Below are 24,840 nucleotides of genomic sequence, written 5' to 3' on the forward strand. Positions count from 1 at the left end.
GGTCACTCAATAATGGATTGTCATTCATTGGCTGCCCCTTGGCTGCATGGCGCCAGATTAACCAAAGAGAGTTATTACTAAGCAGGACTCCTGCCAGTGGCTGGTTGACAAAGAGGCAGGAATGAGAGGGTTTTGCAGAAGTGGTTTATGGTGCAGTAATATAAAAATATGGCAGTTAGGTAAAGACTACTGTATGTTACTCATATTCCCATTCTTCATCGATATCTGACATTTCCTTAAGGATGCAACATGCCCTGAAACAACACACGCACACACAACTCCGCAGGGGAAAGGCTAATCAATAGCCTCTGGAGAGGGGTTGGAGATGAAGTGTTCATTTTACTTAAGCTACAATAATGACCTAGCACCTCCACTTCTAGGTCCACAGGGATTTTGTGAGTGTGTTTTATATACACGTGTATGTGTATGTGTGTGTGTGTGTGTGTGTGTGTGTGCATGTGTGTGTGTGTGTGTGTGTGTGTGTGCATTTGCCTGCATGTTAAATTGCGGTCCTTCAGCCTAATAGCAAGCAGGAGAAAAAAAATGATTACCCTCCTTGTCAGGGGCAGTGAATTAAGAGCTGTAGCATCCAATGCCTTTTTCTGCTTCACAAACCACTCGGAACAGTAAAAAAAAAAAAATGGAAAGGTAGGATTGCAGATGAAAAGTGAATGTGTAATGCAAGTAAAAGCAAAGCACAGCTCACTGCACTCTCATACCCAAACAGCTTGGATGAGGGGCTCGCTATGTAGTTGGCCCTGCCACTGAACCAGACGTTTACCACATAAACGTCTGAGCATCTTCAGGGGTGATATAATAAGGGCAGCAGTGTGTGTGTGTGTGTGTGTGTGTGTGTGTGTGTGTGTGTGTGTGTGTGTGCCACATGGGACACACGTGCACTCATATAAACAAACATATTGGGAAACATTTAGTTGTTTTGTGCATTTATATTCATGTACTTGTGTGATGAAATCCTGTGTGTTAAAGCATTAGTCTGCGCATCAGTCATGCAGATGTATCACAGAAAACATGAAAATAGTGTGAATAATTGATACTGCTATGTTTGACAGACAGTTCCTACAACCCGCATACCACACACAAGGTGATCATCATCAACTATTAACTATGTTCATTCTATTTGTATTCCTTTTCTGAACAGTTGTTTGTAGACTAACTGGCATGTTGTTCACTATAATGCCCCTTACTAAGCCTGCATGGGATAATGGGATAGTGCCCACATTTCCATTTTTGATCCAAAGCATTGTCATTTTTTGGAGCGTGGGCCAGCACCATTACCCAATGCTCCTCCTTCCCACACACACACACACGCACACACACACTGTAACATCTGCATACGTCTCTCCTCCGTCAACTTCCTCCACTGCCTCCCATCCACTTACACACACCATTTATTCTATTTTCCATCACCTTATAGTCTTTGGAAGATGAATATGCAAGTCAGAGGAGTTGTGACAGACACCACAAGAGGTTAAGAGCACTAGAGGTTGATCTAGATGAAGAGTGAGTAATGAGTGTCTTGGGATTAACCTTATATACATAATGATGTATGCAGGTTTGATTCCCTTCACTGGATAATTAACAGACTTCCTGGTAAGGGGTCATCTTGCTTGAACTCTGAGAAGAGATATATGCAGTTATACATAGTAACAGAAAAGATCACGAACAGCCACACACACGTGTGTAACATGCAGTGTATCCCGAGTGACGGTACGTGTCCACAGGCTCCGTGCTTTCCACGCTCTCCATTCATTGTCTATGTAAGCAGCCGCGCAATGTATTCTGGTAGCGTGGCGTCGCGATTGGAGAGACTAGGCGTCACGACGCCCGCTCCTTATTTGCATGAAGTTGAGGGCTCCGCTACTTTATGCAAATCACGGGCGTCCGACGCGACTCACTGCCTCTCGAAACTCCCGATAATCTTTTAAAATAAACGTTGTCGATCCAAAATAAAGACAGATTCAGCAACTGCGTGGCTTATTTCTCGCCTCAAATGTTTTCAGAAACACATTTCAGTGAACTATTTTCGTGAAATAAGAGAAGAAAGTTTCCAAACGAGCCTCCATACTGGTTCCGGTTTGAAAGCTGGGAGCAGCAGCCAACGGCGGGAAAGCGTTCGTCCAATCAGGAGCCGAGTGCCTTGTTTCTAGGGACAGCCCACCAAGCGTCCAATGTTGGGAAGCGTCGCGACCCCTCGCGATAAAAAACGCCCTTGTGGACACGTACTATTATAAAATATTTTCTAGATGGACCCATAATGATTACATTTAGGGTCTAATGTCTGCAAAGCAGTGATTCATCGAGAACCTGAGTTCAATTAAATCAAGAAGTTTCAGCTAGTTTATACCTGAAACCACAGATACAACAGAGTGCTGATTCATACAAGATTTAAGCCTAAAGCTGAAAAGAAAATACCCATTAAACAAAACAAATAGCACCGTCACAAAAATGTTTCCCAAATTTACAGAGTATTGGAGTAATTCAGAGTTCAAAAGAAGCTAAAATTGGTTTACAGTGTAGCTGCTAGGGAAAAATGTGCGCCTTCAGCTTGCTAAAGGCTTTTGAAGATGCTTTTCTGCATCATTCTGGCAGAGAGGCATTCTCAAAAGCTTCAACAGCAGACAACTACAATACCTTTCCCTTTGGCACTGGGAGGCAAAAAAACAGGCATATCTCACGGGTACACACAAATTCACATTCTACACTCAAATACACATGTACATGTAAACCACACTGAACCTCTACACACGGCTGAGGATCCCATAAGTGTATAGGAGAAAGTAATTAGTGGGAATAATTCAGTGGAGCATATCCTCTCATCTCTCCCTCGGTGGTGTCAATACCCTTTGCCAATGGTAATTACCTGTCGCTCTCCTAAATTTGAGGGGACATTATGCTGTGTGTGTGTAAATATATTTTTGAGCCAGTATGTGTGTGTTGTAGCTGTATTGTAACTTCATGGTCAACCCTTTACAATTACTCATAAAGGAGACCAGAATCTAACTCTGAGAATCTCTTCAGTCACACAACTGCTTAGCTGAATGCAGCACGAGCAGGAAATGTTCTACGGATATGGAAAGGGGGTCGAGATCCATTAATTAACAACTTGCTTGATATTTCACATATGACTCTGTATTTGCATTCCCTTGGCTTCTCCTGGATATGAATTAACTAGGGCTGTCAATGTTAATAACGCGTTAACGTATCCCATCTTTTGAAGGTTATAGCGGGCTGTTTCAAGCAAGAGTGAAGATACTGGCATCATATATGAAACTAAAAAACCTAAGGAATCCATTGGTACCAACCATGTCATACTAGCTTTTCAAGAAGGAGGCTAAATAACGCTACAAAGTTATGCTAAACTTTGGCGAGGAAAAACTGTCATGGCCATTTTCAAAGGGGTCCCTTGACCTCTGACCTCAAGATATGTGACTGAAAATGGGTTCTATGGGTACCCACGAGTCTCCCCTTTACAGACATGCCCACTTTATGATAATCATATGCAGTTTGGGAGAAGTCATAGTCAAGTCAGCACACTGACACACTGACAGCTGTTCTTGCATGTTGTGCTGCAGTTTGCCATGATATGATTTGAGCATATTTTTTTATGCTAAATGCAGTACCTGTGAGGGTTTCTGGACAATATTTGTCATTTTTTTGTGTTATTAGTTGATTTCCAATAATAAATACATTCATAATTTGCATAAAGCAAGCATATTTGCCCCCTCCCATATTGATAAGAGTATTCAATACTTGACTAATCTCCCTTTAAGGTATATTTTGAACAGATAAAAAATGGGCAATTAATTTGAGATGAATCGCAATTAATCATGGACAATCATGCGATTACTTGCCATTTAATATTTTAATCTAATTGTGATACATAAAAGCTAAAAAAGAAAGAATAAGCAGGCTAGCTAGCTTGCTTTAACATACAGTGAACAGTCCCAGATTGAGATGGCAGATTTTGTATAAAAATGTTCTTTAGTGGAATCACTTCTAAGCTTGCAAAGGCTTAGAGAGAGAAACAGACAGAGAGAACGAGGGAGAGGAGAAGCAGTGATGAGAAGCAGGGAAAATAAAGCAACAGAAAAATCAATCAAGCAGTATTTCCCCAAAAAAAAGTGCCCAGTATAATGGGATTAAGGTGTGGTATTAAAATAAATATATAACATTATGATAATAAGCTCCCCTTGGCTTGAATAAAGAATATTAATGAATTTCGGGTTGACAGTACAAATAGAGAATGAACAGATATTACTTCATTTACAGTTATTCTGTTACATGATATACCAGTTATTTCAGATTGTTCAGGTCGTGATAGTAATAGTTTTAGATCAGTTCAATGCTATACATGCAGGGCTGTGATGAAAACTAATGCATCTGGTAAATTGTATGCTGGTGTAATCCTCACAGCCCCTTTGGGACAACATAGACCCCAACTGACGCTCATATACACAGACTAAGTGTTGAGGCATTTGTTAATCTTGTAAACATCCTTTCACTGTTCGCTCATTAATTCAGCCCAGAGGATGAGGGAGAGGGAGAGAGATAAATAAAGAGAGAGGGAAAGAAAGACAGAGAGAAAAAGAGAGAGAGACCGAGAGAGAGTGAGATAGAGAAGCATGCATTTGAAATTGAGTCAATTAACCGCCAGTCTAAAGGTAGCTCTTCCCTCTCTTTTACCGATATGCAAATGCAAATCATGCTAATCTCTTCTCTCAAAGGCTGCCGTTGGAACACATTACGAGGCAAGGGCCTTATATCTGCATTTTAAAATACTTTGTGTGTCCATGTGTTTGTGACCTCTTTTGTATAAGTGAACAGATACGCATGAATGTGAAGACCTGTGGGACATAAAGCCAACCTTTTATAAAAGGAAAATTAAAGGGAGAGTTCACAATATTTTTGACATAACTCACTGAAGGGCAGTGATTATCCATGCAAAGACAATAACTAAGGCAGTTCTGTTGTTTATAGGCCACAATAACTACACACAAAATAGGGTGTAGTTGGTGAAGAGGCACAATGAAACAATCCTAAATGGCCATGAATTTTACAAGTAGCATAAAAACTGAAAGTTTTAACAGATATGTGCCAGTGACAAAAACTTGCACTTGCATTTTACGTATATTGCTTCACATATTTAAATCAAATGTTGGTTACGTTACAGTGCAACAGCGTCTTGGGCAAAAAGTCAAAATATTTCTATTTTGAGAAGATGGTGAAGCACAATAAATAAATAAAGTAAGGCTGTCAAAGTTAACGCGGTAATAACGCATTAACACAAATTCGTTTGTGTTGTGAATAAATGCAGTGCCTGTGAGGGTTTCTGGACAATATTGTCATTGTTTTGTGCTGTTAACTGATTTCCAATAAAAAAAAATATAGACATACATTTGCATAAAGCAAGCAGCAAGGAGACTGGTATGTATACTGTACAGGCACTGTACAGGCAACAGGGTGTGATGCTGGACTCGTGGGGTTGCATCTACAGGCCGGTCTGGCAGAGCGACCACTCAAATCAGAGCAGACACTGAGACAGATGGTGATTTTACACCAGCATGGGAAAAGAAATGGGTCTTTAACATCAAACCTCAGCACATTACTTTGAAACCAGCTGGCCAGACACAAAAAGGGACCGCGAGTCTGGGGAAGCAGCCAGGCTCTTAAGCAGAGGTCTTGGAGAAATGGCAGACCAGGCAAGACGGATGCCAGCCCTTCCATACTACTTTCTAAGATGTCTGCATAATTATGATTCAATTTGCATGTTTAGGAAGATAGTGACTAAGACAAACGATGAAAGGTCAGCAGACAGAAGAAGTAGAGAGAGAGAACTGTGCAAACAAACATTTAAAACCTAATTCTAGATGGGCATTAATCACTGTATCTCATTCTTACCTTGAAACTAAGCCTGCAAGGCCAACAAAGGAAATAACTGGTTATCAGTTCATTAAAATACTTAAAAACTATTAGCCTTCCTCTCTCTTAGCCGCTCTCCACTCTCTGTGCCTGTATAGGCCTTTTACATTACATCCCATCTTATCTGCCCTTGAACTTGCTATCTCCTCACTCTCTGCATCCAGCAACCGAGGTGACTTTGCATAATTATTGAATGTAAATGTCAGCCGGTGGTTGGAAGCTGAATAACATCGAGTGCTGATGGTGAGTGCGATGTAGATGGCAATGTCCTGGTCGATGCCTTGGGGCAACGGCTGTCATAGTAAATGCTGATGAATGTTCAACACATGCCCTTTCTCTGTTTAAGATGCAGAATTCTAAATATAGTGTTTTATGAATCAAAACACATTTAGCTGAAACATAATTGTTAGATTGCTTGAGTTGGCAAAGTTGAAAGAAATTCTGATTTGAAACTTGTGAATTAATGTTACCAATTGAGAGTCCCTAAAATGCACTTTAGAAATAGAGCCAAAGGGAAACAATAATTAACTGGCCAATATTAATTACAGTAATTCTTGAAAACCACTCTGTTACCATGGATGTACCCGGACATAACTGTGGTTAAGCATTTACTTGTTCACTTCCACACAACTGATGGAAAGGCAGGGCACTTACTGTGCCTACTTTGATTCATAAAATGTCAAATGCTCTTTAAAGTTGTGCGAAAGTTAGTTACGTAGTTATCGTGTGTACATTCTAGTTTCCCATGACCGTGCAGATTAATGCACTCTAAGTGTGCCTTTAGTCAGTTAAATGCATCTCCATTCTCACGGTCTGAGTGATATTCAGCTGTGTTAATGACCCATCACGCCTCATTTCCATCATTTCATCTGCCGTGGGAGGAGGTAAGTGGTGTTGCCTCGGGTAAAGCACCTCATCAACAAGCATATCTACTTTTACATCTGATCTCCATAAAGCCAACACTGAATACTCCCTCTGGCTGTCGACTGCTAAAAAAAGGTGAGATAAGCCTTAGCTAGGAAACCTGACTAAAAAGGATTGTCAAAACTTGTGGGTCGAGATACAAACTTCCCCTTTGAAATACAAATTAATCAACTAAGACAATCCAATTTTTCATGCTGAATTAAATGAACACGTCTTGGCAAGCAGTATGCTCAAATCCGCCCCTAAAGACATTCAGTAGCAGCATGTCACCATTGCTGAATTATTGCTGTCACGGATGTCTATCAAATGTATGTCTGTTGATGTGAACTTTCATGATCAAAGTGACAAACAGCAACTTGTTGTCGCAGACAGAGCAATCAAACTTAGTGACAAACACTTGCTTCTCATTGCCTCACTAATGCAGCAGTGCCTGTCAATCCATCTCTACAGAGGATACTGCAACATTAAGATAGTGTAGGACAAATAAAGGGTACGTGTGTAGTTACTGTAGGTGAGTTTGAGTAAAGATGGCTTAGACAAACTACTCTAAACTCATATATATATATACAGTATATACATGTATATATAAATATATACAGTATACACCATTTTCAAAGGGGTCCCTTGACCTCTGACCTCAAGATATGTGAATGAAAACGAGTCTCCCCTTTACAGACATGCCAAAGTCATAGTCAAGTCAGCACTGACAGCTGTTGATGCCTGTTGGGCTTCAGTTTGCCATGTTATGATTCAAGCATATTTTTTAAAGCTAAATGCAGTACCTGTGAGGGTTTCTGTACAATATCTGTCATTGTTTTGTGTTGTTAATTGTTTTTCAATAATAAATATATACATACATTTGCATAAAGCAAGCATATTTGCCACTACCATGTTGATAAGAGTATTAAATACTTGACAAATTTCCCTTTAAGGTACATTTTGAACAGATAAAAATGTGTGATTACTTTGCGATTAATCGCGATTGATTATGGACAATCATGCGATTAATCGGGATTAAATATTTCAATCGATTGACAGCCCTAATACATACAAATATAGTGACTCGTTCTCCAATCTCAAGAATGAGTAATATGAAAGCAGTAGTGTTGTGCAGTCTGGCTTTATACTTCTTCACAGGACCTCAGAAATGATCTAATAATAAACTGAAATAAAAATGGACAAATTGTAAATACAACATTCAGTCAAATGTAACAAACAGAAACAAAACTAATGTCTCTATTGAAATATATAACACCAGTTTACAAAATATCCTTCATTTCCCCATTCCCACCTAGAGTATATTGCCTGTAAAGGAAATAAAGATAAGATCTTAACATTTCTTATCCACCATCTCACCACGTCTCCCTATCTACCAACCCCAAAAAAGAGATAAGCAACATGAAACAGACTTGGGTGAAAAAGAAAATGAAGTCATCATACATATTTATCAGGGACATGATAACAATGTCTCAAATGCAAAAGCATCCTTGTGACAAGTACTCCCATTTCGAAGCCAGTCATTTAAACAGTTTAACAACATGTTTATTTTTCACTATCATTAATCTTTAGACACCTTCTGTGCCATTTTCCATTGCAGGCGGGGAGATCTGACATTCATGCAAAATTTAAATAACATATAAGCACACGTATAGAAACTGTACCACCAGGAAATTATGCTTGACTTTTTTGTCAAAGCTGTCTTGTTTTAAGCATATTTTTTGAGGCTTTAGTCTGGGGTGTTGCAAACAATACGGAAGATATTGCTGCTATATAACAGTTTTAACAAAGATACAGTAATATTTATGTTATTTCAATTTCTTTTTTTATTTTACTGCCAACTTTGTGCAACCTTTCAGACCCCTTTAGTCACTTCATTTCCAAATAGAACCTAGGATCTTATCACATCTGCTTTCTGAGCTCTCATGCTCTGGCTCACCGCTTCTCTTTACCTGACTGTCCTCTTACTAAAGTAGAGAAGTATAAAAACTGGTGCGTCATAAGTGGCAGAGCCATGCTCAATCGACCAACCAGCACTGTCTGAATCATGAATGAGCTGCACGTGAGTCATCCAGTGTGACCAACAGCCAGTCGCTGATCAGCCTCCTCCTCACGGACATGTTTTCTTTTCATTTCAAACCTTATAGATACAAAATAATTATGACGATACAAAGATTTCCCCATCATAGACTCAATCATGTGGATGGTGAAAACCCAAATTTGCATGCCTTTCTGTGAGAAAATACCTTCGCCACACTACACTAAAAAGGCAACACAGCACGGAGTACAATGCACTGATGCAAACACCTAATCTCACGACACCAAAGATCAACACAATCCTTCTTTAGAGACACATACCATGAACCGTGGTCAGTCCTGCTCTCTGAATGGATCGGCAGAGCACCCGGAGGTCCGCCCAGAGTTAATGAACAGAAGAACAAAACCTGTCCATGTGTACTGTGTCTACTGTGGGAACGCAGGATCTGGAGGCAGACACAACAGTGAGAAGTAACAGAGGTAATAGGATCACGGCTGTCCATCTGGCCTCATCCCAACACACGCCACAGGCTATAAATAACACCTCGATAGCTAATACTGTTGATTTACTAATTCCATCCCTACTCAGAGGCAATTTACTGTGCTCATGTAACGAAGGAAAACAAATTGATGACACTTGTTTTAAGTGATTTAGGAGACATTTTGAACCCATTTAATTTGATGATTTATGCAGGAAAACCACAACAACAACTATAATCTTTTTTGAGTACTCTAACTTTTACACATAAATAAATGTGCAATTTACTACTTTGTATTGCCAAGTGATTCATCACAACAGTGACTCTGTGGTTTTATCTTTGCTGATCTAAACAACAATGACCAATGAGGGGGAACCTCTCTACCTAAAGCAAATCAAAATTGATCAATAAAACTTAAAACAGGCTAACTGCTCAGAGGAAGGAAGCTCAAATAGGAACGGATTGAGAGGACCTCAAGCAAATGCCTCTTCAAATAAAAAAAAACACTCAACGATAAGCAAGAACTGAACAAAGATGAACAAGTGACTTACTCTTTTGGACTGTTGAGTTGTATGGGTAAAACTAACATAATGTGCTGTACATCCAAACGTTAATATTACTGCAAACAAACCAAAGTATATGACAACAGAGCCATCTCCGTCACAGCTGAGCAAACCCCATCTGCTGATAAAGCCTGTGAGATGCTGTTGAAAGCCCCAGAAAAAATGTTGTGGAGCATATACTGTATATTTGGACTTTATTTACCTGACATTGTCATTCTGATTCTCCACATTGTCATTTTACTATTGTTGTTATTGTTGTCTACTCTGTGTATTTGATAGGGGTGAGAAGAAAATTCGATTCACCTATGTAACAGAATTTCTTTTTTTTTTAAACAATTTTGAAATACATTTTTTAATGCCAGAATCGATATATTTGCTTAATTTCAGTCACTGTGGAGGTTGAAGGAAATAACCGTTTTTCATTGTTTTATTCTGAGTAACGTGACGTCAAATCCGTTCCGTATCCGTGGTCTGCATGGATACGACCCTCACATTTTAAATCCAACGTGGTAAACACTACACATGCAGTAAAGTATGGAAACACTTTGTGTTTCACACATTGCAGGAAAAGCACAGCTAGACATCATGGCTAAAGCTGCGTCCTAACTCTGTCACAGACAGGAAACGTTATTTTCAATGACGTTATCGTATTGCGGTAACGTGCGGTCAAGCCAGCCGTCACTCTCATCTGCGTGATCACTACAACTGTACAGCACCCATATACCGACATTTATATTAAATGTTATATGTCAAACTGCCCTGATGAGGCTGATCATGGATGTATAAAGAGAACGGAGCTGACGGGAGAGCCAGCAACGGACTCGGCGAAGTTAGCGGAAGTATACATATGTGACGTCCGGTTTTCAAAATAAGGTGTTAACAAAGGGAACTGTATATACAAAAATAAGATTTATTGAATTATATTCACCAGAAGTATAAAACATTACTTGTCCCTTATAAATTAAAAAGAAAATGCCACTAATTTGTGGGGGAAATGTCTTTATTCTTTGATTTTTGGGTTGCTGGAAATTCGTTTCATAAATAATGCCTGACAATGACTGATATATTTGACTACATACATGATAAAAATAAAACATTCTTACCGTATTAATTTAGATATGTTCCAAAGTAAAAATCCCTAGAAGTGTATGATTCCACTTTTTCCCATGGTCTAGTGTTAAAAAAGTAAACAAGAATCTTAATAAATCGTAATATCAAATCGCATACTTATAAAATCACAATACTTAAAAATCGCAATACATATCGAATTAGCACCCAAGTATCGTGATATTATCGAATTAGGAGATAGGTGTATCGTCCCAGCCCGAGTATTTGACATCTATTGCGTGTCTGAGCATGAGAAATTCCCATCATGACGATATCTTCTAGTGCAGAAGCTGTATTTTCTAGAAATCAGTCTGTTTTCAGAGACATGTCCTGCTTATTTTCCTGACATCTGTTATTGAAAGTGTTCACATACAAATGAAAAAAACTCAAATGTCAAAACGCTCTCCTTCTACGAGCCCCACGCAGGCCTCACCTCACTGTTATCTCCAACGCAACACACGCAGATACACACTCCACACTCCTCTCACCGCAGACACGCGATGACCTGATTCAAATCAAATTAATGCCTAAGCAAGTGACAGTCAGTGATCCCTTAGGTCCATCACCTGTTTGAGGTCTATGAGAGAGACAAGACGGGATGAGAGGAAGAGACGCAATGAGACAGGGAGAGAGTACTGCTGTGAGAGGCAGTTGATCTGCAATGCTGCCAGTCTTTGGTGTCTGTATGTCAAACGCCAGTGCACTGCATAGGAATACGATAACGAGGGCTGCGCACACAGGGAATGCCAAATGAGATATCAAACACAGAGGAGAGCTCAGAAAACACAGAGCACAGCACTGAGCAATTTAATAAGACATAGATGGAAAGACGGCCTGCCTACATTGTATTCTAATACATTTTCTGATCTGGGTTGTGACAACACAGAAGGCAGCACAGGACATAACATCTGAATACCATGATATATACATGTAGGGGGACATCAGGGTATGTTCTGCAATAGTCCTATGAAAATGTGTCCTTAGCTGAAGTGTGTTTGGCATCTAAAGATCCCATTAAAACTCTCTAAACCTGGGACTAAAGATACACTCCCTGATTTTGTTATAGTGATTGATAGTGTCATCTAGGGATGTCACGGTGAGGACATTTTCCCAGCAGATAATAAACTTGTGATAACCCCGGTGTTACCGATTACACCGGACATTTTACAAGATAAGACGGCGCTCAATTTATGTAGAGCGCTTTCAGATTGTAGCGTCCATCATCCGACTATGTATTGATAACACTCCGCTGATACACCAAAGTGAACTAAATGGGTTTTATTTCTATAAAAAATTGATGTATGCCCGACGACTGTGTAACCCCGGTAACGCCGACTACCGCGGCAAGCCTAGTACCATCACATTTCCCTCCACATTTTTATGTCTTGAAATTCAACAGTGAAATATGTCCAATGTATCCTTATTAAACATTGACATTATATGGAAATATACAAGGAAAAAAGACATACCAACAAAAAGCATAAACTGATGACTTGTGGCAAAAGTGATAGATATAGATACATAGACACATAATAGAGTGCTCCAGGATGACGTATTTTTGTAGGCCAACCAGGAAGTTAGCATCGCCCTGGGTTCCCTCCACAAAAAGCCAATTGGATTTTTCCATTGGGTTTTAGGTTATTGCAGATAATAAGCTCTGTGGCAAACACACGTTTATCGTACTTACGCATTTTGTTCAGCAAAATAATCTTCACAAATGAACACCACTTTTATGATTTTTGAAGTGTGAATGCAATCGCCAGAAGTAAAAAGCTTAAGTTAGGCTATAAACAAACTACACCACGGTCGCATGAGCGCAAGTAAACACAACGAGGCTGTAAAGGCTGACGAGTCGGCATGATGACGTTTAGTAGTCTCATTTAGCCACTTGTTAGCAACCGCCTTTTCACGATTGGGATATTTACTGACGTATTTTATGTCATTGATCAAAACGCTAACATCTCTTGAGCTTATGTTAACAACAGACCTTATTTCAGGCATCTAACTAAAAACCCATTAAATAAAAACATTGACTTCCACACGAGGGAACCAGAAGCGCTAAAATGCTAACTCATTTCCGGGTTTTAGGACTCATTCCTGTAGCACTCTATATTCCAGGGCAGATTCTGAATCCCTAACAACTCCTTATATAATTCAAAGTAATTGGTATACAAATGAATCAATAAAGCTATTAGGCATCTACAAAATGTTGTGGAGAGAAATTTGATAAAAACAAACTGTCGATATGAACTGAAAACTGTTGAATGTACTCACTCTTTTTGGAAGAGTAGGCTACTACTTTGATGGACTTGAGAGATTTGGGGGCAGTGTAACTCCGACAGGCTTCATGAAGTCTGCAGCTGGTTTGCATCCTGAGCTGAATGCGATGTGAAACATCTGAAGAAATCTTGACCCTGTACCATGTGAATAGAAGCAGCTGGTCAAAAAAACAGACATTAAATTTAACAAGGCATGTAATATGTCAAGATTACTGTTGAATGTATGCCTTAAGCCTACATCTCTACATCCGTCCTCCAGGACATTTAGCCTCTCCATCAATTTAATTAAGTCCAAAAGGGGCTTTTTGGCATTGGAAACATACATTTCAGCAACTGTGAAATAAAAACTAAAAAACAAAAAATCGTGTCCCCTCTCTAGGTTCCACGGTGGTAAAGAGGTCCAGATTGTAAAGCCCCCTGAGGCAAATGTGTGATTCGTGATATTGGGCTATACAAATTAAAAGGACTTTCTCTTCTTTCACTTTGACATGTCATAGCAGAGAAACTACAGGTGTAACTAATAACATTAATTATGGTCCTGGTCTATTAACCTCCCAGTTGGCTACGCCAGTGAGCCAGCATGCACAATACCAGGATTATTGCAATGTTACACCTAAAGGGAATGCAGCCATTATTAATGTTATTAACACCTGTGTTTGACATAACATGTCCGCTGTACAGGTGTGCTGTGTAAGTGCTGCATTCACACCTAAGCTAGATAAATGTGATGTTAATATTAAAGCTGTGAGCAGCCATGAACGGGCCCTCGCACCTTCCCGTGCGTGGGGGGTACTGGCGGGCCAGGCACAATGAAACCGGAACTCGGATGAGCGCAATGACGCCTGCCACAAGACTCTACGACAAACGGTTCATGAGTTATGAAAGGGGGCGTGGCTAACGTCTTGGGGTGGGTCTATGAATCTATATTGACATGAAAATGACCTCAGGTCTGGACCCTCATCATGGCTTAGGAATTTTGGAGCGGATTTGACAAAGTATGCTGAAGTTACAACAACTTCCTGTTTCATGGCGAATGGCTCAATATGGCCACCACGCCACAGTCACCTCGTTCAGTGAAAAATCACCTTTTGAATAACTTTTCATCCTTAAAGTCTGTAGATGGTCCTGACCAAATTTCAAGTCGATCTGATTAAATCCGTAAGAGTTTGTTAAAGTACACAGCCTATACAACGCTAAAAATGGGCAAAAATCGCATATTCAATTCAAAATAGCTGTCTTCCTGTTGAGTTTTGGGCATACCTCCAAGAGGCTTTTTTGTGCGTCTCCACGTGTTACATCTGTCTGCCAAATTCCATACATGTAGGTTAAACAGGAGCAAGGGGCTCAATTTTTCCAACTTTCTAGGGGGCGCTAGAGAGCCATTTTGCATCAGCCGAGCCAGAGACCCTGAAAATATCAAATTTTTCACCGCGTCTGATAAGTGTGCCAAGTTTAACAACTTTTTGAGCATGTTAGGGCCCTCAAAAAGAGGATTAATTTGCATGAAAAAGAATGTTTCTACAGCTTCATAGGCCCTTAATGGTCTAATGTTAGCATCATGCCATTTACCTGTATGTTAACCAGCTAGTTAAGAGCTAGCTGCTATGCTAGTTGTTGTGTTGTTGCTAAGCTACAGGTGTATTCACGCTAAATTGCACCAGCTTTACCTGAAATAGCATGCAGAAGTGAGGTGGAAGTGAGTAAGTTAGCAGGTGAACGTTGCTATCTGAGACAGAAATCACTCCTCAGAGATGAACGAGGTGAGCCTGGTCAACCACAGGCTGATATCAAAATAAAAGCATCCAAGGTCATTATCACTGAAACCATCTATTAAAGATGGATATGTGACTTTTATTTTGAAAACGCACTGTTAAACTGTTGCATACTACACTGTGGCCAAAAGTGTGAGGGTACCCATCATCATCACATCATATTTTGTATAGCCTATATATATATATATATATATATATATATTTATTTATTTATTTACTTGTTTATATATATTTATATTTATATATATATACATATATATGTATATTTATTTACTTATTTATTTATTTATATATATATACATATATAAATACATATACATATATATGTATTTATTTACTTATTTATTTATTTATATATATATATATATATTTATGTATTTATATTTATTTATATATACATATATATTTATATATATATTTATGTATTTATATTTATATATATTTATGTATTTATATTTATTATTTTTTTTTCCTCTGGTCTTATTAGTTTTATTGTTATTACTGTTTTTATCTTTTGTTTCTGTTGTCTTTGTTCTGTGTGATGTAACTTCTTTTGAAAAAGCAATAAAAAGTGAATTACAAAAAGAATTAAAACAGTAGAAAAAAGTAGGCTATACAAAATATGATGTGATGATGATGGGTACCTTCACACTTTTGGCCACAGTGTAGTATGCAGCAGCTGAACAGTGCGTTTTCAAAATAAAAGTCACATAATCCATCAGGACTTTGTGTCCCATGTGAAACCACATGTCAAAGTTGATTCATTTGCCACGTAACTTCCGTACTAACCTATCACATGTCTATCACTCATATAATAACCATGCCTGTCCCACCCATCACCAGCGGCACGACATCATTTATCACTTTGCTATCAGACACACAAACAATAGTATGTAAGTACATATAATCAACACACCATGACAATAACATCTTACATATAACGTTATCAGCCTCTCCTTAGTTACTTATTCAATACTGTAGGCCACTTTATTCTAATGAACAAATATATAAATAGTATTGTATGGTAGCCTACAACATATCATAATATTTTAAACAAGCCTCCAACTTTATGGCAACAGTTTGGCGAAGGTCCCTCCTGCCCCTGTGCACAAAGCAAGGCCAGAAAAGAAATAGGTTTGATCTGCACAGAGCCTTGACTTCAAAGCTGAACACCTTTGGGATGGTTTTAAAAAACAGCTCTGTATGCCAGGATTTATTGCCCAACATCAGTAGCTGCTCTCACTGATGCTCATGTGACTATAATGGGAGCAAAGCCCTGCTGCCAGATTCAAAGATCTTGCAGAAAAACTTCACAGTAGCGTGGATGCTGTTTTAAAAGTTAAAATTGTTATTTAATTTGCTTTTAAAAAATGCCTCAGTTACTGATGCATAAGCATGTCTACCCTTACCAAAATGAAGTTTATTAAAGTGTGCTATTAGTATACTTCTTTATAACTTAAAATAAGAGAGTGTACTTTCAGTTTACTTTTTATGTACTGTGTATCAGAGATACAGCTTGTCTTATACTGACATGTATACTTAAAAAGTCTAAGTATACTTGGCTTAAAGGCCTACTTACTTATTCTTTTGATCAAGATTAAGAAAAGTATAATTAAATATACTTGCCTTAAAGGCTTACAGAAAAGAATACTTGACTTGTAGTTGTGCTTTACTTTTTTTGTAATATATAAATCATTGGTTAAGTACTATAAATTAAAGTATACTTTCATGAACTAAAAAGCAGATATTCTCACAAGTCATTTTTTGCAGGTCCAAGTCAAATTTCAAGTCTTTATTAGGTGTTTTGTTCACCACATTTACCCAAATATAGTGCCCAAAAGTTAAAATACAACACATATCTTCTCAAACAAAGTCCTACAGCAGACTACATCGTCTCATCCTGGTGGTATATGTGCCCATTAGGGTATCTGCGGAAACATTTGAGAGTCCCAAAACTACAACATAGCAGTGTGGGTGAGTTTGTCAAAAACTAAAGTTAGGAAATGTATGTCTTTGTTCACCACTGTCTTAGCATTCTGTTTTCCCTATAGTTGAAGGTAGTTTGCTCCGAGAGACTAATAAATATGTTCTTCGTCTTAAGAAGTGAAATAAATGTCTATATACAGTACACCCAACAACTCAACTCATTTATCTCCTCCTCCTTCAACCTGCTGTCAGATGAAAGAGACTAACTTAGAAAAACACAAACGTACTAGCCCCTTAAGAATATTCCTGAATGCATTGTACTGTATCAAGTTGAGTGCTGGAGGGGGAAACAGAAAAGAGTCAAAGTGTTCACAGCATTAGTGGGAAAAAAAAGAAAGAATGGGGTTGACAATTCGTCAGCTCCTACTTTCAAGCACTGTCAACCTGTCTTTATGAAAAATTAGCTGTGACACTTCTGAAATTGCAAATCATGGGCTACTGTGTATGAATGTGTGTTTGTGTGTGCGTGTGAAAGTGTGCATTTGAGACTCGGTGTGTGTGTTTAACGGTGCACATTGTGTGTCTGAGAGGAACAAACTAAAACAAGAGAACACATGCTGGGCAGAGGATGCATTTTTGCATTTTAAGTTGATGCCAAAGTCAGCAAGTCCCAGGTGTCACCTGTGTATAGTTTTGTGTATCCATGCCTTTTAAAAGACTTTTCCAAAAACAAGGAAGAGGACGCTCTGCAGATGATAACAGCAACCATCTATAATGTTCACGTGCTTTCAACGTTGGGGTCACACAACATAACTAAAACTATTCATTAGGGCTGTCGAAGTTAACGCAAATCCGTTTTAACGCCACCAATTTCTTTCACGCATTAACGTGACTTGCCGTTTTTAGTTTGTAGTTTTAAAGGTATAGTGAAGATACTGGCATCATATGAAACTAGAAAACGTAAAGGATCCATTGGTACCAACCATGTCATAGTAGCTTGTCATGAAGGAGGTTAAATAACGCTCCAAACTTTCATTTTCAAAGGGGTCCCTTGACCTCTGACCTCAAGATATGTGAATTAAAACGAGTCTCCCCTTTACAGACATGCCCAAGTCATAGTCAAGTCAGCACACTGACACACTGACAGCTGTTGTTGCCTCTTGGGCTTCAGTTTGCCATGTTATGATTCAAGCATATTTTATTATGCTGAATGCAGTACCTGTGAGGGTTTCTGGACAATATTTGTCATTGTTTTGTGTTGTTAATTGATTTCCAATAATAAATATATACACATATTTGCATAAAGTAAGCATATTTGCCCACTCCAATGTTGATAAGAGTGTTAAATACTTGACAAATCTCCCTTTAAGCTACATTTTGAACAGATAAAAAAATGTGTGCTTAATCGCGATTAACTATCAACAATCATGCGATTAATCAAAATTATATATATATTTGTCAATTATGTAACAATAGCATGCTATTTGTATGCCATCAAAGTCTTCCCATCATGAACTAATACAATGAACTCCAAAGCAGTGAGAAGTATGTTATTGATATCATCAACAGCACCACCCTGCGCAAAACAAACACACCCAGAAGGAAAGGCCGATGCCATTCCCTGACTTCCTGCCTACCAGAGCAGAACAATGAGCACGACTGACCTTAACTGAGAGATTTGGACAGAGGGTTATTGGAGGGTCACGTATAAAGGATGGGCTTGACTCTGCCTTTGATTATAATTCTCCTTGGGTCTGAAGGCAGCCTGTAATGAGACCGGCTGTGAGAGAATATGACGCCGTTTAAACACTATAATGACACACATGTCCTCTCAAATGGCTCACAGCTATTGAAATGATTGAAATGCACTCGGTGTCATATATTAGCGTATCATGCCTTTAGTGCTGCAGTTGAACTGTGGCTCCATGAGGCAGCAGAGGGGAGAGGTTGGCCCTGTGAGCGATTAGCTGCTAACCAGTGGGTTAGTATATGGAGACAGATGGCTGTGTGGCCCCACTGTTAGCCTTGGCAACAGTATATCTGTGATGTGGCAAACTGGTCCTTTGCTGCCTGCTAAGACACATGGGGCCACTAACACAAACACAGACACAAACCCTCTTCTGTGCCGCCTTGGCAGGAGCAGCCCTCTGGGCAGTCCCACAGTCCACCTCCACCCCTCTGCTCCCTTTTCTCTCTTCTCCTCGGCCCTTTCTCTGCCTCCATCTCTCAAGCTCTCTGCTGGACTGTTGCCCAGCAAGCAGTGGAAAAGCCCTTCCACAGCAGCAATAGTAAAAGAGTAGTGGAGGCAGTACGAGGAGGAGGTTAGGTGGCTGCCGCGGAAAAGGAGAAGGGACCAAATCAAAAAAGGACAACAAAATAAATTAATTATCCTACATTACATGCTACACTTTAATATGCGTTGAGACAACAGAACACCTGGGATTATTAATGGGCTGCTGAGTCTGCTGAGGTATCATGTCATTTAAATATTTTTTAACCCCTTAAAACTCCACTATTCTGTCTTTCAGAGGTTGTTGAGGGCTGAGCTATAGTCAAGATATCATATAAAACTAGAAAAACCTAAGGAATCCATTGGTACCAACCATGTCATACTAGCTCTTCGCAAAGGAGATTAAATAACACTCCAAATTTGTGCTCAATTTTGGCGAGGAAAAACTGTCATGGCCATTTTCAAAGGGGTCCCTTGACCTCTGACCTCCAGATATGTGAATGAAAATGGGTTCTATGGGTACCCACAAGTCTCCCCTTTACAGACATGCCCACTTTATGATAATCACATGCAGTTTGGGGCAAGTCATAGTCAAGTCAGCACACTGACACACTGACAGCTGTTGTTGCCTGTTGGGCTTGAGTTTGCCATGTTATGATTTGAGCATATTTTTTTATTCTAAATGCAGTACCTGTGAGGGTTTCTGGACAATATTTGTCATTGTTTTGTGTTGTTAATTTATTTCCAGTAATAAATATACACATACATTTGCATAAAGCAAGCATAATTGCCCCCTCCCATGTTGATAAGACTATTAAATACTTGACAAATCTCCCTTTAAGGTACATTTTGAAGTGATAAAATATGTCTGATTAGTTTGCGATTAATTGTGATTAATCATGAACAATCATGCAATAATTGCAATTAAATATTTGAATCGATTGACAGCCACCATTTCAGCAAACTTTCCCAGTTTTGCAAAACCCGTCATTACATTGGAGTGATAACAGGTTTCAGTCCTGTATGTTATAATGGACCCTTTCATTACCATCTTGATTATAGACTGTGCCTTTACCTCTATCTGTACACTGTCAAGTAATAAAAGTTTCGAGGACACGAGTGTCATTTAGACTGAGATACTCCAGCTGTGATGAGCATTTATGGCAGATTTACAACCGGATTATTGAGGATTATGCTCTCTCCTCCTCGAGTAATTTTGTGAATGGCCTCTAGATGTAAATGAAGTGGGATCATTGTTATTGATCTGTGAGCACGTGCGTACTGAGAGGGATGCGGTGAGTGATGAGTGCCTATACTATGAGGATATTGATCAGCTGTTGCCAGGCTCAGTGGAAACAAGCATATGCAAGTTAACAAGACGCATTGATCACAGCAAACAGGGGGAAAGACGATATCACACGACATCCCCTCTCTCTGTGCAGTTTATATTCCACACACAGCCGCCGTAGAGACAAACAGAGAGAAAGAATTAATGAATAGAGAAAAAGACAGAGAGCGTAAACAGAGAGCAGCATGCAGATGAGCAGGAGAAGAGAGAGATAGATGGCTTGCATCTGGCAGGGGGAGATTGATTAATTGTTTGCGAAGAAGGAGGAAAATTGAACAGATAACGGAGAGGAAACACAGGAATAAAAAGACAAAATGATGAGATAAAATAAATCACCAGGCCGATAGGGCTCCGGATGTGTGTGGATATGTGGATGTTGATAAAAGGTTGGTAAATATGAAAAAATTAGTTACATAAAATAACAGAAGGCTTGAGGAACGAGTGAGCAGAAGACGAAGTAAGGGTTTTTGGGAGGGAACAAACCAAATCACAGAGTTCATCTCCTGGCTTTGAACCAATCCTAGAGTCTTCCTCTGTTAATCCATCATCAACTGTTCCCACATCCCCGCTGCCAGGCAATGGCTGAATAAACAACCTGATAAATGAAGGTCACAGCTAGACAAAGTGCCCCACTCTCTAAACTGTTGCTGTGGGGCCACGGGGGTCAGGTAAACCATTTACTGACCTGTATGTCACTGTTTAAACAGCCACATTTTGTCCCATCTGTGGTGTCAGTTAAGCTCATATTTATATCTCAGTCGGTTGAATTAATGAATGTAAAAGAGAGTGTGTCCACCTTGTCTCAGACGCAGTGCAGTGTTTATGATAGCCAGTTCTGATGAGTGTGAACAGCTGGTGGTTTAAATAAATTGGACTCTACTTTGTTTCACCGTGTGTGTGTGAGCGTGTTGTGCGGAAAGATAGATAGCCTGTGCTGCTGTGCGGCTCAGTGTTCAGCCATGCAGAACACAGAAACAGTAATCAAACAGAGAGGCAAAAACAAGCCACCATGACTACAACCTGGAACACCTGCTATCACACATTTGACTGGGCTTCATTCTCTATGGCCCGCCATCAAGGATTTGCTTTGCAAATAGCTGTAGCGACCTGGGAATATGGTTAGCCATTAGTGAAGGACACTCATTTAAGAGGTTGTGGGTTTAGCAAATACCACAGAGCTCCCCGCCATGAAGAGACTTGCAACAATTCTGAGCTGTATAACAGATGAAATAGACAGACAGTATTAAGGTGTGTGCTCCTCTGTCTGCTTTAGTTAATTAAAAATCCACAAAAATAGCATGTTGGTGAGAAAAGAAAAGTGTATTGTATTATAAAAGTCAGATCCCCACTTCAGGAATTTCTCATTTAGTTATTAGGAATGGATTCAATCCATGTGTCGCTATGTGAAGGAAAGTAATTTTGCCTCACTGAAGTCAATTACATTTCATGTCACTTTGTTTCAAACAAATGGCAACTATGAGAATGAAAAGTTGATGGAGCATAAAGTGAAACTTAAAATTCACATCAACTTAAAGCTGCAGTGCGTCGAAATGGAGCAAATATGATTTTTAAAAAGTTATTTTTTATAAAATAGTCACTATATCCTGACATGAGACAGGTAATCTGAAAAAAATCAAGTGCCTCTGTGTCCTCCGGTGATCCTAATGGCATCTGCAAGATTTCCCAGACCGGAGGAGAACAACCAATCAGAGCCGAGCTGGAGCCTGCCGTCTCCGAGCAGCTGTCAATCACTTGCAAACTCTGATCAAACGGTCAAACTAGGCAGCGCTGATCAAATATGAATCAATATTATGTTACTGTAATGCCTATTTCTCTCCTCAAATGTTTTCAGAAACATCTTGTAGTGAACTGTTTAGCTGTAAAATGAGGCAGTTTATGACCCGCCAGCCATGTTGAGATCAGTTGAGGAAATACCGCTCACCAGCTGGAGCAAACTTTCTAATTTTTCTTATTTGATCAGCGCTGCCTAGTTTGACCGTTTGATCGGAGTTTGCGAGTGATTGACAGCTGCCTCTGTTGAATGAACAGCCAATAGGAATGCTCTCTCTCTCTGAAATGACCTGTGATTGGCCAAAGTCTCCTGTCACGGGTTAGATTTTCTAAAGCCTGAAAACAGAGCCATGAGGAGGTGCAGAAGTCTAGTTATCTCTCAGAACACTTGAATTACAATATGCTGAAAGGTTATTATGGATTTTTTGCCCAATGATGCCAAAAACTTTCTGCCTATACTGCAGGTTTAAATCTCAGGTGTTACAAATATTTTTTTGTTCCTCCAGATGAATAGTCCGGATTCTTTACACATAACTTAGTTTGTTAAAAGGGCAAAATGGAAACGAAGAGGGACTTCCCCGAGCAGATACAGATGAGCACAAACCCCTCCGAATCCTATACCTGAATTGAATTCAGATTTGGATTAGGACTGATGGATATAATTATGCATCATGTTCTGAGTTGAACTCTTTTTGAAGGCGCTTACAGCTCTCACTGGAGCGTTTGTCTCAACAGTGTTTACTGTTACACAACAAACCCACCACCAGCTGAACTGAACCAACTCTGACACGGCTGTCACGAGAGCCAGTACGCACGGCTAATATGCATGCTAACACATACTCAACAACACATTCAAATGCACTTACACATGCACACATACAGACACTCTCTCTCTCTCTCTCTCTCTCTCTCTCTCCACAGCACTAATTGCTGATTAGCCTTATCAGCAGCATCAAACTTCAACGCATCACTATGGGGTAGATTGCACAGACAACCGTACCCATGATGATGATAATGGAAATGGAGAGTACTCATCATCAGCCATGAAACACACTCTGATTACAGTCATTATTAGTTATGATGACTTGGCCTGATTAATAATTTAAATAATCAGTTTAATAGGTTTAACTAGGTGGAGTGCAATGCTTATTGAATATATTTTCTTTGGCTGAAAAGAAGCGTTTACTATATGTTATAGTTCAAAAATGTCAATTGTTAATTTTTTTATATTTCACACAATAATATGATTTCAGTTTGAACTTTTCTACTCAGTCATTTATAAGACATCATTACTTTTCATGAGTTTTTGAGTGGAAAATGTGTGTGTGTGTGCGTGCATGTGTGTTTTGTTCCTCCACTGACAGATCGTTAAACTAGCAGAGCCAAATGAGGTGCTTCCTCATTAGCCTCATTAAGCTGAACCCTTGTTTTGTTAATTGACATAAAAACAAACACTTGCTCATGAAAGAGAAGCTGCCAATTATCAGCTGTCCCCTCCCCCTGTTTTCTTCGCCCTGCTGTGTGTAGGTGTGTGTGTGTGTGTGTGTGTGTGTGTGTGTGTGTGTGTGTGTGCTTTGTGAATCAGGGCTAACAGATGGATGATTCAAGTTTTCTATGGATCCTTCATTCATACCAAATTATCCTGTTAATTGTTGATGACTCACAGTTTCCTTCCTTGAATTTACCATAGGGAGGTTTTTATTTAATAATCATACACAAAGAGCAACTATTTTCTCAAAACTTCAGGAGAGAATTAAACACTGGCATTTTTTAGGGATGGTAAAGCCTTTAAAATAATTATATTTTTTTTAGTATTTTGCCTCTATAAGACAGTTGAAGAAAGTTAGGGTTGGCTGTAACTCAGTGGGTTAAATGGTCATTCCGGCGCGATCCGGACCGACTTTACTGTCTTTCAGAGGCTGTAGCAGGTTCAGTTTTAGAGCTAGAAGTGTTGTTACAGATATCATATGAAACTAGAAAACCTAAAGCACCAACAATGTCATGCTAGTCAGGAAGGAGGCTAAACAATGCTACGAAGTTGGGCTAAATTTTGGTGAGGAAATACTGGCATGGTCATTTTGAAAGGTGTCCTTTGACCTCTGACCTCAAGATATGTGAATGAAAATGGGTTCTATGGGTACCCACGAGTCTCTCCTTTACAGACATGCCCACTTTATGATAATCACATGCAGTTTGGGGCAAAAACTATGCAGTATAAATGTGTTATTTTCACCTATTCTGAAATGGTGTATTTGAATATTTCTGCATACTGAGGTCCCTAAACAGTCTAGGAATTACATACTGTAAACTGTAAAAAAACAAACTTTAAAGCTGAGACTCTTGTGGATCCATTGAGCCCAACTGTATTCATGTGTGACGATGTTAGTCCCCATAGTAGACATTTAATTTTATTGAGACCATTTTTTTTTATTTGACCTGTATACAAT

The 24,840-nt window shown here is 39.3% G+C and overlaps 1 protein-coding gene across 3 annotated transcripts in view; it reads right to left on the reverse strand.

Annotated features, from left to right (window-relative positions):
• The window catches only part of shank3a (SH3 and multiple ankyrin repeat domains 3a), a 241,574-nt gene that overhangs the window by 196,590 nt on the left and 20,144 nt on the right, over positions 1-24,840 (reverse strand). For all 3 annotated transcript variants that reach the window (XM_074633234.1, XM_074633236.1, XM_074633235.1), the window contains exon 2: positions 13,322-13,461. The gene's annotated coding sequence lies outside the window, so the exon portion shown is untranslated. The remainder of the gene's footprint in view (positions 1-13,321; positions 13,462-24,840) is intronic.

The sequence above is a fragment of the Sebastes fasciatus genome, chromosome 4 (genome assembly GCF_043250625.1).
Source record: "Sebastes fasciatus isolate fSebFas1 chromosome 4, fSebFas1.pri, whole genome shotgun sequence".
NCBI lineage: Eukaryota > Metazoa > Chordata > Actinopteri > Perciformes > Sebastidae > Sebastes > Sebastes fasciatus.